At 44.6% G+C, this 16,826-nt stretch overlaps 1 pseudogene; it reads right to left on the bottom strand.

The window, feature by feature from the left end:
* Window positions 1-13,131: 13,131 nt before the first annotated feature.
* LOC123049520 (protein FAR1-RELATED SEQUENCE 5-like) lies at window positions 13,132-16,341 on the bottom strand (annotated as a pseudogene).
* Between the last annotated feature and the right edge of the window lie 485 nt (window positions 16,342-16,826).

Raw genomic sequence — 16,826 nt, 5'->3', positions numbered from 1 at the left:
AAGTTGGAATAAAGTAGGTTTAACACCAATAAAAATAAAGAATGAGTTCATTACAGTACCTTGAAGTGGTGGTTTGTTTTCTTATACCAACGGAGCTCATGAGATTTTCTGGTTAAGTTTTGTGTCGTGAAATTTTCAAGTTTTTTGGTAAAGGTTTGATGGATTTTGGAATAAGGAGTGGCAAGAGCCTAAGCATGGGGATGCCCAAGGCACTCCAAGGTAAAATTCAAGGACAACCAAAAGCCTAAGCTTGGGGATGCCCCGGAAGGCATCCCCTCTTTCGTCTTCGTCTATCGGTAACTTTACTTGAAGCTATATTTTTATTCACCACATGATATGTGTTTTGCTTGGAGCGTCTTGTATGATTTGAGTCTTTGCTTTTTAGTTTACAACAATCATCCTTGCTGTACACACCTTTTGGGAGAGACATGCATGAATCAGAATGTATTAGAATACTCTATGTGCTTCACTTATATCTTTTGAGCTAGATAATTTTGCTCTAGTGCTTCACTTATATCTTTTTAGAGCACGGTGGTGGTTTTATTTTATAGAAATTATTGATCTCTCATGCTTCACTTATATTATTTTGAGAGTCTTTTAGAACAACATGGTAATTTGCTTTGGCTATAAAATTAGTCCTAATATGATAGGCATCCAAGATGGGTATAATAAAAACTTTCATATAAAGTGCATTGAATACTATGAGAAGTTTGATACTTGATGATTGTTTTGAGATATGAAGATGGTGATATTAGAGTCATGCTAGTTGAGTAATTGTGAATTTGAGAAATACTTGTGTTGAGGTTTGCAAGTCCCGTAGCATGCACGTATGGTAACCGCTGTGTAACAAATTTGAAGCATGAGGTGTCTCTTTGATTGTCTTCCTTATGAGTGGCGGTAGGGGACGAGCGATGGTCTTTTCCTACCAATCTATCCCCCTAGGAGCATGCGCGTAGTGCTTGGTTTTGATGTCTTGCAGATTTTTGCAATAAGTATGTGAGTTCTTTATGACTAATGTTGAGTCCATGGATTATACGCACTCTCACCCTTCCACCATTGCTAGCTTCTCTTGTGCCGCACAACTTTCGCCGGTACCATAAACCCACCATATACCTTCCTCAAAACAGCCACCATACCTACCTATTATGGCATTTCCATAGCCATTCCGAGATATATTGCCATGCAACTTTCCACCATTCCGTTTATTACGACACGCTTCATCATTGTCATATTGCTTTGCATGATCATGTAGTTGACATCATATTTGTGGCAAAGCCATCGTTCATAATTTTTCATACATGTCACTCTTGATTCATTGCACATCCCGGTACACCACCGGAGGCATTCATACAGAGTCATATTTTGTTCTAGTATCGAGTTGTAATCCTTGAGTTGTAAATAAATAGAAGTGTGGTGATCATCATTACTAGAGCATTGTCCCGTGTGAGGGAAAAAAAGAAGGCCAAAGAAGCCAACAATAAATAAAAGAGGCCAAAGAAGCCCATAAAAAAATGAGAGAAAAGAGAGAAGGGACAATGCTACTATCCTTTTTCCACACTTGTGCTTCAAAGTAGCACCATGATCTTCATGATAGAGAGTTTCTTATTTTGTCACTTTCATATACTAGTGGGAGTTTTTCATTATAGAACTTGGCTTGTATATTCCAACGATGGGCTTCCTCAAATGCCCTAGGTCTTCATGAGCAAGCAAGTTGGATGCACACCCACTTTGTTTCTTTTGTTGAGCTTTCATACATTTATAGCTCTAGTGCATCTGTTGCATGGCAATCCCTACTCACTCACATCGATATCTATTGATGGGCATCTCCATAGCCCGTTGATACACCTAGTTGATGTGAGACCATCTTCATCTTTTTGTCTTCTTCACAACCACCATTCTATTCCACCTATAGTGCTATGTTCATGGCTCACGCTCATGTATTGCGTGAAAGTTGACAAAGTTTGAGAATACTAAAGTATGAAACAATTGCTTGGCTTGTCATCGGGGTTGTACATGATTTGAACATTTTGTGTGACGGAGATGGAGCATAGCCAAACTATATGATTTTGTAGGGCTGAACTTTCTTTGGCCATGTTATTTTAAGAAGGCATAATTACTTTGTTAGTATTCTTGTAGTATTATTATTTTTATGTCAATATTAAACTTTTATCTTGAATCTTTCGGATCTGAGCATTCATGCCACAATAAAGAGAATTACATTGAAAATTATGTTAGGTAGCATTCCACATCAAAAATTATGCTTTTATCATTTACCTACTCGAGGACGAGCAGGAATTAAGCTTGGGGATGCTTGATACGTCTCCAACGTATCTATAATTTTTGATTGTTTCATGCTATTATATTATCTGTTTTGGATGTTTAATGGGCTTTAATATGCTCTTTTATTTTATTTTTGGGACTAACCTATTAACCAGAGGCCCAGTGCCAGTTTTTGTTTTTTTTGCCTATTTTAGTGTTTTGCAGACAAGGAATACCAAAACGGAATCCAAACGGAATGAAACCTTTGCAATGATATTTCTTGGACCGAAAGCAAACCAGAAGACTTGGAGTTGAAGTCTGGAACTCCGCGAGGTGGCCACGAGGCAGGAGGGCGCGCCCAGGGGGGTAGGCTCTCCCCCCACCCTTGTGGGCCCCACGAAGCTCCACCGGCGTACTTCTTTCGCCTATATATACTCTTATACCCTAAAACCATCAGGGGGAGCCACGAAACCACTTTTCCACCGCCGCAACCTTCTGTACCCGTGAGATCCCATCTTGGGGCCTTTTCCGTCAATCTGCCGAAGGGGGAATCGATCACGGAGGGCTTCTACATCAACACCATAACCTCTCCGATGATGCGTGAGTAGTTTACCACAGACCTTCGGGTCCATAGTTATTAGCTAGATGGCTTCTTCTCTCTCTTTGATTCTCAATACAAAGTTCTCCTCGATGTTCTTGGAGATCTATTCGATGTAACACTCTTTTGCGGTGTGTTTGCCGAGATCCGATGAATTGTGGATTTATGAACAAGTTTATCTATGAATATTATTTGGTTCTTCTCTGAATTCTTATATGCATGATTTGATATTTTTGCAAGTCTCTTCGAATTATCGGTTTAGTTTGGCCTACTAGATTGATCTTTCTTGCAATGAGAGAAGTGCTTAGCTTTGGGTTCAATCTTACGGTGTCCTTTCCCAGTGATAGTAGGGGCAACAAGGCATGTATTGTATTGTTGCCATCGAGGATAAAAAGATGGGGTTTATATCATATTGCTTTAGTTTATCCCTCTACATCATGTCATCTTGCCTAATGCATTACTCTGTTCTTATGAACTTAATACTCTAGATGCATGCTGGATAGCGGTGTGTGGAGTAATAGTAGTAGATGCAGAATCGTTTCGGTCTACTTGACACGAACGTGATGCCTATATTCATGATCATTGCCTTAGAATACTTCATAACTATGCGCTTTTCTATCAATTGCTCGGCAGTAATTTATTCACCCACCGTAATACATGCTATCTTGAGAGAAGCCACTAGTGAAACCTATGGCCCCGGGGTCTATTCTACATCATATAAGTTTCCGATCTATAGTTCTAGTTTCCTATTTACTTTTATTTTGCAATCTTTACTTTCCAGTCTATACAACAAAAATACCAAAAATATTTACTTTACTATCTTTATTAGATCTCACTTTTGCGAGTGGCCGTGAAGGGATTGGCAACCCCTTTATCATGTTGGTTGCAAGGTCTTGATTGTTTGTGCAGGTACTAGGTGACTTGTGCGTTGTCTCCTACTCGATTGATACCTTGGTTCTCAAAAACTGAGGGAAATACTTACACTACTTTGCTGCATCACGCTTTGCTCTTCAAGGGAAAACCAACGCATGCTCAAGAGGTAGCATACCCCCGTCCTGGTTTATAAGTTTGATTTAACTAATAAAATACGAATGCATGTCTCCAAAGATTATATAGTTGGATTCGTATTTGAACATAGTGTGAAATGTCCAAGGCGAGGCTATTTACGAGCGGTGCCCACTCCATGGCTGTGGCCCCTTGTGGCCAAAAAGCATAAATGGTGACGTTCTTCGAGTTCGTCTTGCTTGTGGTTAGAATGACAACAGTGTGCAGATCGTCCGACACCACCACCTTGCGGATGTCCTCGTGAGACCTGAGCTCCAGGTGACCTGGGTTGATCTGTAGAGGGATTGTCTTCCCGGAGGAAGGGCTCATGAGGGAGCACCTACCGTCGTGGTCCACCAGGAAAAGCATGCTGCCGGTGGACACACGGTAGGGGACATCGTCATAGTCGGGGACAGGCATGCGACGGACTGCACCGTCGGGGAGGCTGCGGAACTTGCCCTCGCGTAGGGCGAACCAGGGAAGCAGCGGGGGCAGCGGCGCACCGGAGCGCCACGAGCGGCAAACGACGCAGATGCGGACGCTGTCGGCGCGTGACGGCATGCGCAGGAGCACATGGCCCAACAACTCTGGCAGGAGGTCCGGCAAAGGAGCTATCCTAATTAGCGCAGCGCATCCAAGCATCCGGCGGGGCCGGGCTGCCACCGCCGCCTTCTTGTTCTTGCTCAACGGACCGATGGCAATGCCGAAGCCGAGGCCAAGGCCGAGGAAGAGCCACTCGAGCATCAATGCCTTCTTGCTTGGCCCAAGGAGGGAGAGGGCAAGGGCGAGGGCGACACCAAACCAGAACCACTGGAGCAGGAGCACCATCAAATTCTTGCTTGGCCGAACGGAAGCGAGGGAAAGGCCAAGCAAGAGCCACTATATCATCGCGCCCAAGATGCTTGGTTCACGGAAGACGGCGTCAAGGGTAAAGCCGAGCCAAGGCAACTGGAGCATGTTTGCGAGCGGCGAGCGCTGCCATCGCCATCTTCTTTCGGCCGTCGAAGAAAGGGTGTTGAATAAGGATTGGTCTCCCCTTCTCTTCGCCATATATATACAAGCTCGCCTTCCGGCTCAGATATGAACTCCGTCGCGTATGACATAAGCGCATATTATGAATTTCGTCGCGTATGACGTAAGCGCAAATTATGAACTCCATCGCGTGAGAGCGCCGCTGCCCGCTGCTTCCTCCCTTCCTCTCCTCTCCGTCGATCGTCGCCCCACGTGCGGCGGCCGAGGGGCCCCAGCCTTAGCCACCGATCACTCCCCTCCCATCCCTCCCCTCCGCCGCCGCTGGAGGTAGCTGCCGGGCTAAGGAGCCTCTCCTTCTCGCGCGCGAGGGTGGCGCTGGGCACCCTGGCAAGCGGAAGTGCGCCCCGGATCCAAGCCTTCGCCGGGGCGAGCGGCGGCGGACTTGGCCGCGGCATTGCGGCACCTCGGATCGGCGACGGCTTGGAGGGCTTTGGTGGACTGGTCGGCTGCGGGCGTCGTTGGCCCTCCGGTCAGATCTGATATGGCTAGAGTGGCTTGCTCGCCCCGCGGCGGCGAAGATAGGTGGCGGTCCGTGCGCACGATGCGAGATGGAGGGTCCGTCAAGCGGATCCGGGTGAAAACCTCGTTCTCGGCTTGTTGCCAAGACCGGCGATGGCGGCACTCTTTTCTGTCATTACCTTCTAGAAGGCATCACCGTGGACAAGCTCCAGATCTCTGTCGGCTAACTCCGGGAGAAACCCTAAATCAGTAGATCGGATGCCGGCGACGCTATGGTGTCGTTTCCCCCTTGGGGCGTCATTCTTGGAGATGTACACGGGCTCGAGGGACCAGTGGACGACTTCTTTGGTGGAGCGGTGCTTCATCTCACTCATTGATGGCGGCGGATCTTGGCGACGTGGTGCAGTGGAGACTCGGCGTCCAATGCGCGGAGATCGACTCGCGCAGGAGGAGGACGTTGTCTGGCGTCATGGTGGCGTCGATGGTAGGGAGGTCTGCCAAGGTCGATGCGTTAGTTTCTGCTCTGAAGTTGGATTGATGGAAGGCGATGGCGATGACACATGAGAGTGCATCGGACTGGTTTGTACCCCAAACCCAGTATGTGACTCAGTTGGGGCCTCCGGCTTTAGATGTTAGGCTTTGGTGCGATGTCTGTTTGGTATTGGGCTTGGACTATCGGCACCCTTTCATCAAGTGGATATGAGTAGCGACAGTTGTTGCTAAGATGGTGACTTCAAACTATCTGATGTACTACTTTATAAAGTCTTTGTGAATAATTAATAAAATGATTGCACACATCGCCCAAATACAGAGGCCAGGATAATCCCCCTTTTCACAAAAAATGATCTATGTATATGGTACTCCATATAACATAAGGAGACGCAGGCGCAAGAAAAACCAATTGAAGTAAGGCGGGAAAAAGTAAAAACACAATGGGTTAAGAGCATCTCCAACCTCGGCGCGGTATAATTCTTTTACAACATTAAAGTAGTATTTTTAGGAAAACGCTTCTTTCCAACCGACTGATCTCTCGCTCGCGTAAATCTCCTCGCGCACCGTCCGATCACGAGAGATCCGACGGACCCGGTGTAGTGCACGACGCGAGCTGAGGACGCGTCTATCGGGTCGGCGTTTTCCCTCACCCGCACCCCCTTCCGCCACACCGCAACTTTCCCCTTCGTTCCTCTCGCCCAAGCTCGCTCCAAATCTCCGATGCGACGGTCGTCGCGGCATCCAGCTACCGGGGCGGCGAAGCTGACGCGAGGTCGACGAGGGGAGGCGCGCGAGGAGGTCCGCGAGGAGGCGGCTGAAGACATGGACGGCGACAATCTGCAGGACAGGTACCTCCGATCCTTCTCCAAAATAATACGAAAATGGCCGCAGTAGAAATTCATAGTAGAAAGGCCAGACGATCTATTTTAGGGGACGCGGATCGCCGGCTCGCCGGAGTTTTAGGGGCGGGCTCGTCGGTAGACATCTATTTTTGGGAGAGGCGGGGTGGTCTTTGTTCTGGATCTGGAGCAGGAGTTTTGCCAGAGCCCATACACTCTCTACGGGATCTCGCGCTCGCAACTGCCTCTGTTTCAAGCTTGTTGCAATCTTCCACGTCTTTTGCACTGCACCTTGCTAAAGGTCATCAATGATGGCGTGTGTGTGTGTGTGCTGCTGCTTTTTTGACAGGTTTCGGTGGTGCTCACGACTAATGCTGCAATGTCGTCGACTGCATATGGATTTATGCAGACGGTTGCTGCTGTTTTTATGTGTGTAGCAGGTCTGGTGATGCAGAGATATGATTAGACGGTTTTTTGCATTTGTAGTACTTGCGAGTTGTAGATTTTAGTGTAGTTTTGTCTGTTGTTGTGTTTGTTCAGGAGGCAGTTGTGTTGCATTGCAGTACATGTTACCCCAGGATTTTTACCCATATTGCATGGAAATTGCAGAAGTAGTTGTTTGTGTTTGTTTTTATTTGATATCTGTTAGTGATAGCTATATAGGTTTTCCCTTTCAGAAGTTAGTGAAGATGCTACATTGCATTTTTTATGTGGCCTCCTAAAATGAATGACCAACCAGCATTTTCATGCAATGACCAAGTATATTTCAGATTTTTTTCACGAGTTTCAGATTTTTCATGCATTCCTTCTCTATAGCTTTTAGTGTTGTTAATGGGTGTTCTGAACATTTCCTTTTTGTTCTTTTTTTTTTGCAGTGATCCAAAAATGGATGATGATGAATCTTCCGATGGGTCGTTTTCAACGCGCTTTTCAGCTAGCCGTTTGCGTGAGGTTGCAGAGAAGGAGCTGAATGCTAACAAGAGGGCAGTGCTAGAGAAGTCGAGTTTTGGTTCGTTGTTGAAGATCAGACCATTTTCTGTACCTCTTGAGCTGATTGACTGGGTAGTTATGAGAATTGACACTAAGCATTCTTTGTTCAGGTACCTTCAAATCACCCTCTAGCCCATTTCATTTTGTGTGTGTCTCTGTTGCAATGTTCTTTATTTGGAATTGCATAGCAATGTTCTTCTTTCTCAAATTTGACATGTGCCTTTTGGTCAGCCATAAAAAGAAGACTATATTGTTCACTAGAGACATGGTGCAAATTTTTTTTAATGTCCCATCCGGACCAAGGGTAGTGGAGCTGTTGAAGAGGAACGAACATTGCGAGCTGCGCGACATATATCGAGAAGGCACAAGGGCTCCAATTAAGAAATCCATTTCTGTAATCAAGAAAGCATCGGATAATGATGTTGTTACTTTAGAGAGGACTTGGGTTCTTTTATGCCTTGCTCTCGTGCTAGTTCCTGGCACCGGCAACATGGTCTCGTTGGACTACCTTGCTAGCTTGAAGGACTTGGATGAATTGAATGAGTTTGCGTGGGACGAGCATGTGTTGGCAACTGCGTTGAGGGAGGCGAGGAATTACCAACTAAAGAGGGAGGCTGGGGCAAGTGGCTTCTCGATAGGCGGCTGTCTACCTATGTTCGTGGTATGCCAAACGCAAATCATTTTGTCTATGTTTTCATTGGTTCATATTTTTGCTTTACTTTATTTTATTTTATTCTGCTCGCAACAATCATATGTACGATACAACCTTCTGATTTGTTTTCTTTTTCAAAAATATATGTAGTTAATTTACATGGATTTCCTGGATGTGCCTCGGTCATTGATTAGTGAGGAGACGTTCAACTACTCGCTGCCCAGGGCTTGCTTTGTGTGCAATGCAGATTTTGAGCTTGTTAAAGAATTTGACAGGAACAAGCTCACCCTCGAGAAGGTTGATTTTGGAAAGCGCAATGTAAGAGCAGACCCAATCTTCCTTTTTTTTAAGATTTCTTTCGATGATAAACATCTTACTTTCTTCTTTTGGTGATTGTTGTATGCAGCATCGTCCTTTGTCTCAAACGCCATATGCAGTACTGAAGGCGGACAAGCAATGTGAGGGTCAGAATCAACATCATCCGGCAAATATCACTAATAGAGCCGACAAAGCCAACACTCAAGTCAGTGTTGAGGGTGATTTAGGTGCTAAGTTTCGCGTCTCTCTGGATGAGTGGCTGCAGCCGCTCCCTTCCTGCCAAGAGTTAGAGGTAGAAATGCACTACCTTTTGTTAGTGCATGATTTTGCTTCTTTGTGTTCTTTTGATCTTCTTTTTCATTTTTATTTATGCTTACCCCCATTTGTTTGTTTCTTATTTTCTGTGCCAGATACCTTTGCACTTGAAGCCTATATATGAGAAGCACAAAAATCTCTATACGGCAGAGTTGAAGAATGTTGTTACCTCTTTTGGGCAGGTCCTGCAGTCAACTTTCTGCAAGCGGTTGGGTTTCATGTTGATGGAAGCGCACTCCAATGCAGTGTCAAACCATGAGCACATGATGAAGGTTTTGTCGCTCCAAGAGTCATTGCAACAAGCAGTGTCGAGCGCACGGGAGCGGTGACTTTTGGCACCCCAACAGCCACTGCAGCAAGCATTGCTATCCACTCTTCCAAGTGTCCATTATCGGATCCTGATTCCCGGGCAGAAGCAGGTGCTGATGATCAGAACAAGGCACAACCTGGTGGTGTAGTCGCTGCTCCCAAAGTAGTGGAGACCGGTGCATTAGGTGAGAAGGTTGGGGTGGAAGCGGAACAGGGGGTGGGTCAAAGCACAAGCGTTGCTAAGCGTTCCAGGGCTGCTGCGTTGCAACAAGGTGAGAGTAGCAATCATTCTCATGGGAAGGATTGTGTGGAGCAGGAGGAAGTTATACATCAGGGCGGAAAGGTGACCCCCAAAGATGCTTGCAACATGGATCCTTCGGGAGCTTCTGATAAGGTTGAAACACCAGTTCTTTCCCAGGGCACGGTGCAGGCAATGATGGTAACTGCCTTGGAGTGGGAAGATGGCCCATCTTGTGCTCTTTTCTCGGAGGGGACCGAAGACTATGAGTGGATGAATCAAAAAGTAGACATACCAGTCAAGCATGTGCAGACACCAAATGCTTCTAGCTCTGATGTGCAGAATTCAATCCCATCAGTGCCAAACTTTGACAACACTCCTCAAGTTGAAAGGCCTAGCAACCTCCCAACCGCAACATTTGACACAGCTCCAAAGCTCCCTAGGGCAAACGACATTCCGGGGCCTGTGTTTGATGTGTCCCCCATCTCATTCAACAACGCTTCCTCCGATGGACCTCAAGGTTTTTTCTTGCTTCAGAACACAAGCTCCTTTTTATCTAAGAGTTTTCTCAGTGCGTTTCCTTTTTGCATTCTCATTTTTCTTTCTGTTTTTTGTGTTGTTGCAATGTTGTGCAGTAGTAGTGGATTTGCACGAGACAACCGAGGCGAATGTTGCGGTCAGGGGTGAGTCCAACAGTCTTGGTAAACAGTCAAAGAAGAAAAGGGTGGCTGTCTCCCCAGACAATGTGCCAACGATGAAGAAGATTAAGGTTGATGCACACGGTGATGCCTTACACCATCAGTATGTAATGACCAGATACAAGACAAGAAAACCAAAGAAAAACGAGCTTCTGTGAGTCATATGATGATGCTTTTCTATTACTCATTTTTGCCTGAATTTTTTTTTTGTGTTTCCATAGATGAAAGAGTTTGATATGTGAGCATATCTCTTGCTGTTTTTATCTAAAATCAACACAAATTTTCTTTTGCAGGCCCGACTTCATTGAAATAGATGGCTTCCGTACATCTCTCGAGAATTTTCATGCATCTCTAAAGCCAAGAGCAGATATTGACAATGAGGTCATGACCTTATACCTGAAGACATTCAACTATGATCAGTCAGTGAAGAAGAAGAAGCCAAAAAAAATTGTTTTCTCAGTGTTGATGAGTGTTAGTGTTCAAATCTCTTTTTTTCTATCTGTTGTTTCAATGCTTTTTTGATTTATCATATAGTTGTGGTCTGCCCTCTAATATTTTTGTTTTGTTTTGTGATTTTCTCCATCAGTTGAAACTTAGTGCTGAGCCAGATGTGTTTGATCCGAAGGTGTGCGAAAAAGAATTTAAGAATGCTTGCTTACAAAATCACATTTCAAAATCTGACCTGGTAAGTTCTTATCTTGTTCCATCTTGCATTCTTTTTCTATTTTTTTACATTTTTTTCTAAATGGATTTTCTGGTTCTGCTTTGTTTTGATGCATTGCAGCTATTCTTCATGGTTGTACACAAAAGGCACTGGGCAGTAGTAGTTGTTAACATCACCCAAAAGGAGTTCAATATCTTTGACTCCATTAGGAACTCGGAAGACCTTTTTGAGATGGACAGGATCACTAAGAATGTGGTAATGCTCCTGTTGGAGTTTGGCGCAACAAATCTTTTCCTTCTTTTTGCTTTTCCACACCACACACTTATGCATTTTGTTTGTCCATGTTTTATCGGGTTTGATCAGGTCGCAAACATCAAGAGTGTTGCAATGAGGGAGCCACTTTTTAAGCACAATCTCGAGTCTTACTCGCTATTCACCCCACTTGATTACCCTCAACAAAAAACTTAGTAAGCATTTTTACCCCAGCAGAATATGTGTTTATTTTGCATTTAGAGACATTTTTCTATTTTTTCACCTAAAGTTGCTTTTGCATTTTATAACTATATACCTTCTATTTTTTCAGCTATAACTGTGGCTACTATAGTATTTTATACGTGGAGAATTGGGATGGCCTTGTTATGCTGTCATTTGGCGAGGTATTTTCTTTAGATAGCAAACCATATTTTTTTGTGTAATTCTTCTCAACTTGATTGGGATCTGTTTCATGACTAAATTTTTATGTTTCCTGTCTTATTGCTTCCTAGGATTACATCCCAAACCTTCGGAAACGCATTGCAGCAGATCTGTTGAGACACCCAAGCAACAAGTTGGACCCCGCGCATCAGCTGAAGCTGCTTCTTCAGCGTTAGATGGGTGTTTTCGAGCTTCTGCAACAGGAGGAGTCATGGCGGCGGTGGCCTAGTACTGCTGACGCGAGTTTTTGTAGCTAGCTAGAGTGTAGTTGGGAGCATGTTCTTGTCGCCAGATCGAGTGTAGTTGAGAGCTTGTTCTTCTAGCCAGCTCAACTGAACTTTTTTCACAATGCAACTCTGAATGAAGCACATGAATGTTTCAGTGTGTGACTGTATGCAAGGATTTGTTTTTTGTGAAGCCTATTCAAGATTGTTTGTCAGCTTATGCAAGGATTATTTGTTTTTTACTTGCCTTTTCAAGAAGATTGTTGATATACTTTGATTGTACCTGGCTTGAGATCTTTTTTTTCTCACAAGTAGTTACAGTGTATCTGCTAGTATCTCTATTAATCATATGGAATTAGTAATTACAGTGAATATACACCTTTTTTATATGGATTTAGTAATTACAGTGAAGTTCGACATCATCAATGAAAGTCAATACACTGTACTCACACATGTAATCGTGTGTGAAGTTGAATAATCGCAACAATAGGGTGGGGTTGGGGCGATTGTCGGGCTGTTGTTTCTCTTCATCTTCATAACTTTTCAATCTCACTAAAACAAAAGGAAATGTAACGCAATATCCTTTCTATGTGGCAACGGGCATGTCAAAAGTTTTTGCTGCAGTTTCTCCAGTGTGTTTTTTATGGAAAAGTTTTTAAAACAGGATGCTTCAATGTACTTGTATGTTTAAGTAGCCAGCAACAACATCATGCATTGTTGTCCCAAGGAAACCTTTCAAAATAAAAGCTACAATGGTGGAAGTACAATGAGCCAGCAACAATATCATAAGCAACAAGGGGAATTGTAATTTCAGAAAAAGAAGAACATTATATCAGGCACAACTCAATGCATGATGAAATAACTACTTTTTGTCCTCTAATGTAAATTGCACCATTCTCTTTGTCAAGAAACTAATCTATGTAACCAATATTACAAATGTGTAGTAGCAAGAGAGTTTTCTTTTTCTTTTTCTGGTCGAAGTTGATCACAGCCTAAGCTCTGTTGCTCTAGCCATGCTAGCATCTGTCTTCATTGCAGCTTTTAGGTAGGGACATTCTTGCACAGCATGACCTTGCTCTTCACAGTAGGGACATTTTTTGACCCCCATTACAGCCTTCAAGTACTGGCATGTTTGGACACCGTGACCTTCTTCGTTGCAGTACGAGCAAGGAGGCGCTTTCTTCTTTGGTCCAGGTTTTCCTCTGGGCTTGGTTTGCTTCTTTTCATCTTTCTTAGCTTTATTCTTATGTGCATCTTCTCATTGCTCAAGCAGAGTCTTTCTCCTCTTTGATTTTTCAGTCGGACGCCCTTTTTTGGAACACGTGCGGGGTTCTGAAGCATGGCATCGCCATCAGGTTGCGGCACAGTGGTTGGCTCGGGGGTTTATTGTTGCTGTTGCATTGCTTGCCGCTGATTTGCTTCCTGTTGTTCTGGGAGCGCCCCTTGCTTTGCTGCAGCTATGAGGGGCTCAAGTTGGTGAGCTGCATCATTCATTATTTTGTAGGCAAGATCGTTGCTGCAAGCTTGTGAAGCCAACCATGTATACTTTCTGCACAAGGCGTTGTACTTGAGAGTGTTGGTTGCAGGGTGCCCAAAATCTAGGAGACATCCACCACCGCTCATTGCCGTTGTCGCAGCTTCTGACCACCTCTCTAGCATGTATCTTTGTGGAATTTTTTGGACATTGAGATGCACCATTACCCTTATGATGTGTGCACAAATAATCCCATTCATCTCAAAACAGTTGCAGCTGCATTCAAACTTCTCCTCTGCCAACACAACATTCACTGAAAATATTCGGGGGTTCTCAAAGTAATTTGAGTGCAGCTCAAACCTCACGCTTGCATTGTCAAGAGCAGGGGCCAGGTTCATGATGAAGCCTGTTGATGCCATGACCTCTTTTTGAAACTTGAGAAACACGCTTCGGGTATAGAAGTGAACTGCTTGGCGCTCAAAGTTGTACCTGAATGTTGCAATGAAAAGGTCAATGATTTTGAGTTTTTCAAGTTCCCTGTTCTAACTTTTTCTCTCTACAAAGCACACACATACCTTGAGTAAAGTGGCGCAGTTGTTGCGTGGCCTATGAAAGCTTGATTGTCTTCACGGTCCAACATTGTTTCTTGAAGCACCTCATATTGTTGTACAAATCTCCAGACAGAGTCTTGAGGGTTGACAAATGTCTTGAAGTAGGAGTTGAGACCCTCAGACCGCCCTGTAGTGCTTGTAAATGGGAAGAAGTTCTTTCGGAAGTATGCTGGAGCCCATGTCTCTCGCTTACGCCACATGTTGCTTAGATGTCTGTTGTCAACCAATTCAAAGCAATGCAGCATATGCTGCCAATTCTCCTCGAACTCATCCACCGTCTCCGAATCATTGATAACCCCATAGAAAACCTGCTCAAAATTTTCATCCATGCTCAGGATCCTACCCAACTTTTCCCTTGCTTTTCGCTGGACGTGCCATTTGCAGCACCTATGCACTGTGTTTGGGAAGACATCTTTTATTGCTGTTTCCATTGCCTTGTCCTGGTAGTCATTAGGTGCAACGGGTGCTCATTATTCATTGCAATCATCCAATGTTGAAACACCCACTTGAAAGTTTCTATTTGTTCATTTGGCACCAAGGCACAACCTAGCAGCACGGTTTGCAAGTGGTTGTTCACACCAACAATAGGAGCGAAAGGCAGATTGTACCGATTTGTGCAAAATGTTGTGTCAAAGAACACACAATCTTTGTACTTTGGGTACAATGCTCTTCTCCTTCCATCCACCCAAAACAGAGTTGTCACTTCGTTTGTTTCTTTGTCAACTTCTGTTGCGTAGTAGAATTGAGCATTCTCAGCTTGACGCCTCTTAAAGTAAGCAACCGTCATATCCATGTCCTGAAATGACTGATTTTGTCGCAGCTTGGAACGCGCATTTGAAACATCCCTCTTCACATATGGCAGTTTCCTCCGGTCTCCGCCATGGACCATTCCAAGCATTCCCATGCAATTTGTAGTTGACAAGTTTACATCATGCATTGTCATCAGTAGTTGGTAATCTTCTTCTGGAATTTTGCGGTGTGAGCGGTAGAACCTCACAATCTCCTCATGCTGCATCAAAGGGTGTGTATGCTGTGCAACAAAGTAGGTAACAACCCACTTATTGCCCCTGAGGCCAACAATCATATGAGCTTTGCAATCATAACGCATAATCCGATTCCTCTGACGCTTGACTGTCACATCCATTTCAACCCCGGCCTGCTTGCTTGATGAGCTTCCCCCTGCTGCAATTCCTTCCGAGTGGTTGCTTGTCTCACATGTAGTCTCCGGTTTGCCAGCATGCACACATTGGAAGACCCTCTTGATAAGTTGTTGTGGACCTTTCTTCTGGCTGTTTTTTGAGGAAGCTATGCGTGAGCCAAAACCCGTTCCAAATGCGTAGTCATTATAGAACTTTTGGGCATCTTCAATTGAGTCAAATTCCATGCCAACATAGGGCAGAAGTGGCTGAGATGAAATATCATCATCCTCATCTGCATCATGCATTCCACCGTGAGTGTTTAGGACACCATCTGAATCCCCACCACCATGACTTGTGAAAGGTTGCTGAACAAAACTCTCCTCATTTGCCGCCCCATCTTCGGTATGCTACATCATTGCAACAACAGTAGAACAACACCATCAGTAGCAGTTGAACAGTATTTGAGGTCAACATTTCTTTGCAAGAGAAACATTTTTTAAGATGAAACATCAACATGTATATCAGTAGTATATTTTTTCATTGCAGCATGTTTATAAGATCTATAGGTAGTACGGTAGTAGTACATTTTACGACATTTTTTGGTGCTGCATAACTTTTTTATCAACTTCAATTAACATTTTTTTTTCATCATAGAGTTTTTGTGCTTGCTGAAATCCATAGACTAACACCACTATAACATGCATAAGGTCTCTAATCTACTACTGTTTTTTGCTACTTTCAGCAGCAAAAATATTTTTCTGAAGCTGAATTTTCAACATTTTTTTGCAATATCTGAAATCTAAAGCAAAGCAAACATTCAGTAGTCTTACATCCTCTGAATTTAAAGCAAGCAAACATGCAGTGCTGTTGCATTCTCTGAATCAAAGCAACATTCAGGGTCACTGAAAGTAACCTTTTCCAATTTTACACAACTGAACCAAAGCAACATAATGTGTAGTTTCAAACATTTTTGTTTTTTCTACTTTTTGTGAATTAAAACCAATTAGCATAGCAACATCCAATGAGCATAACTGGCAAATGTCAATGCAGCACATAAACAAGTGGAGGATTTCAGAGGATTTGGCAGCAGGGGAAGCTCACCCAATTTGCAGCGGATCCAGCCGGAGGAGCATCAGAGAAAACAATTGGAGGATCTCGGTACATGCGCGTAGCAGAACTTTGTCGCCTGAGATCGAAGGCGCTCGCCGGAGCTGAAGTCGTCCGCCGGGGAACAGCCGAACCCTCGCCGGAGCTACCACCTATGGCGGAGTAGGCCATGTCTCTGGCGATGTGGTGCGCCATCGCGGGCAGGGGGTGGGGTTGGGGAAGAGGTGGAGGGAAGGGGAGGCGGCCGCCGGCCGCCGGTGGGGGGAAGCGCCCGCGATCTGCGGGTGGGGATCGACCTACGCGTGCGCCATCGCGACCTATCCCCGGTTCATTGCAACGGTGCGCGTGGTTCAGCTCAGAGATCGGACGGACCAGCGTTGTTCGATCGGACGGACGCGAACGCGGTTTATAAATCGAGCATATCATCCGACCTACGCCTAGCTGCGGCCGTATTTTTACGCGTTGGAACGACGAAGAGGTTTTCGAGATGCAAAAAACACGATGCCCAATCCGGCGGCCCCACCTGCAGCAGCCCGCGCACACAATCCGATGTCCCAAATTTACAGCCCAGCAGCGTGCTAAAGTTTTATCAAGATTGTAATAAGGCCTCTGAAGGTTAAAACGGGCCGCAATTTGTTTACTTTTTTCCTGACAGAGAGAGCCATAAGGCC

The sequence above is a fragment of the Triticum aestivum genome, chromosome 2D (assembly GCF_018294505.1).
Source record: "Triticum aestivum cultivar Chinese Spring chromosome 2D, IWGSC CS RefSeq v2.1, whole genome shotgun sequence".
Classification (NCBI taxonomy): Eukaryota; Viridiplantae; Streptophyta; class Magnoliopsida; order Poales; family Poaceae; genus Triticum; species Triticum aestivum.
The sequence above is the reverse complement of the archived record's forward strand: the minus strand, read 5'-3'. Positions and strand labels throughout refer to the sequence as shown.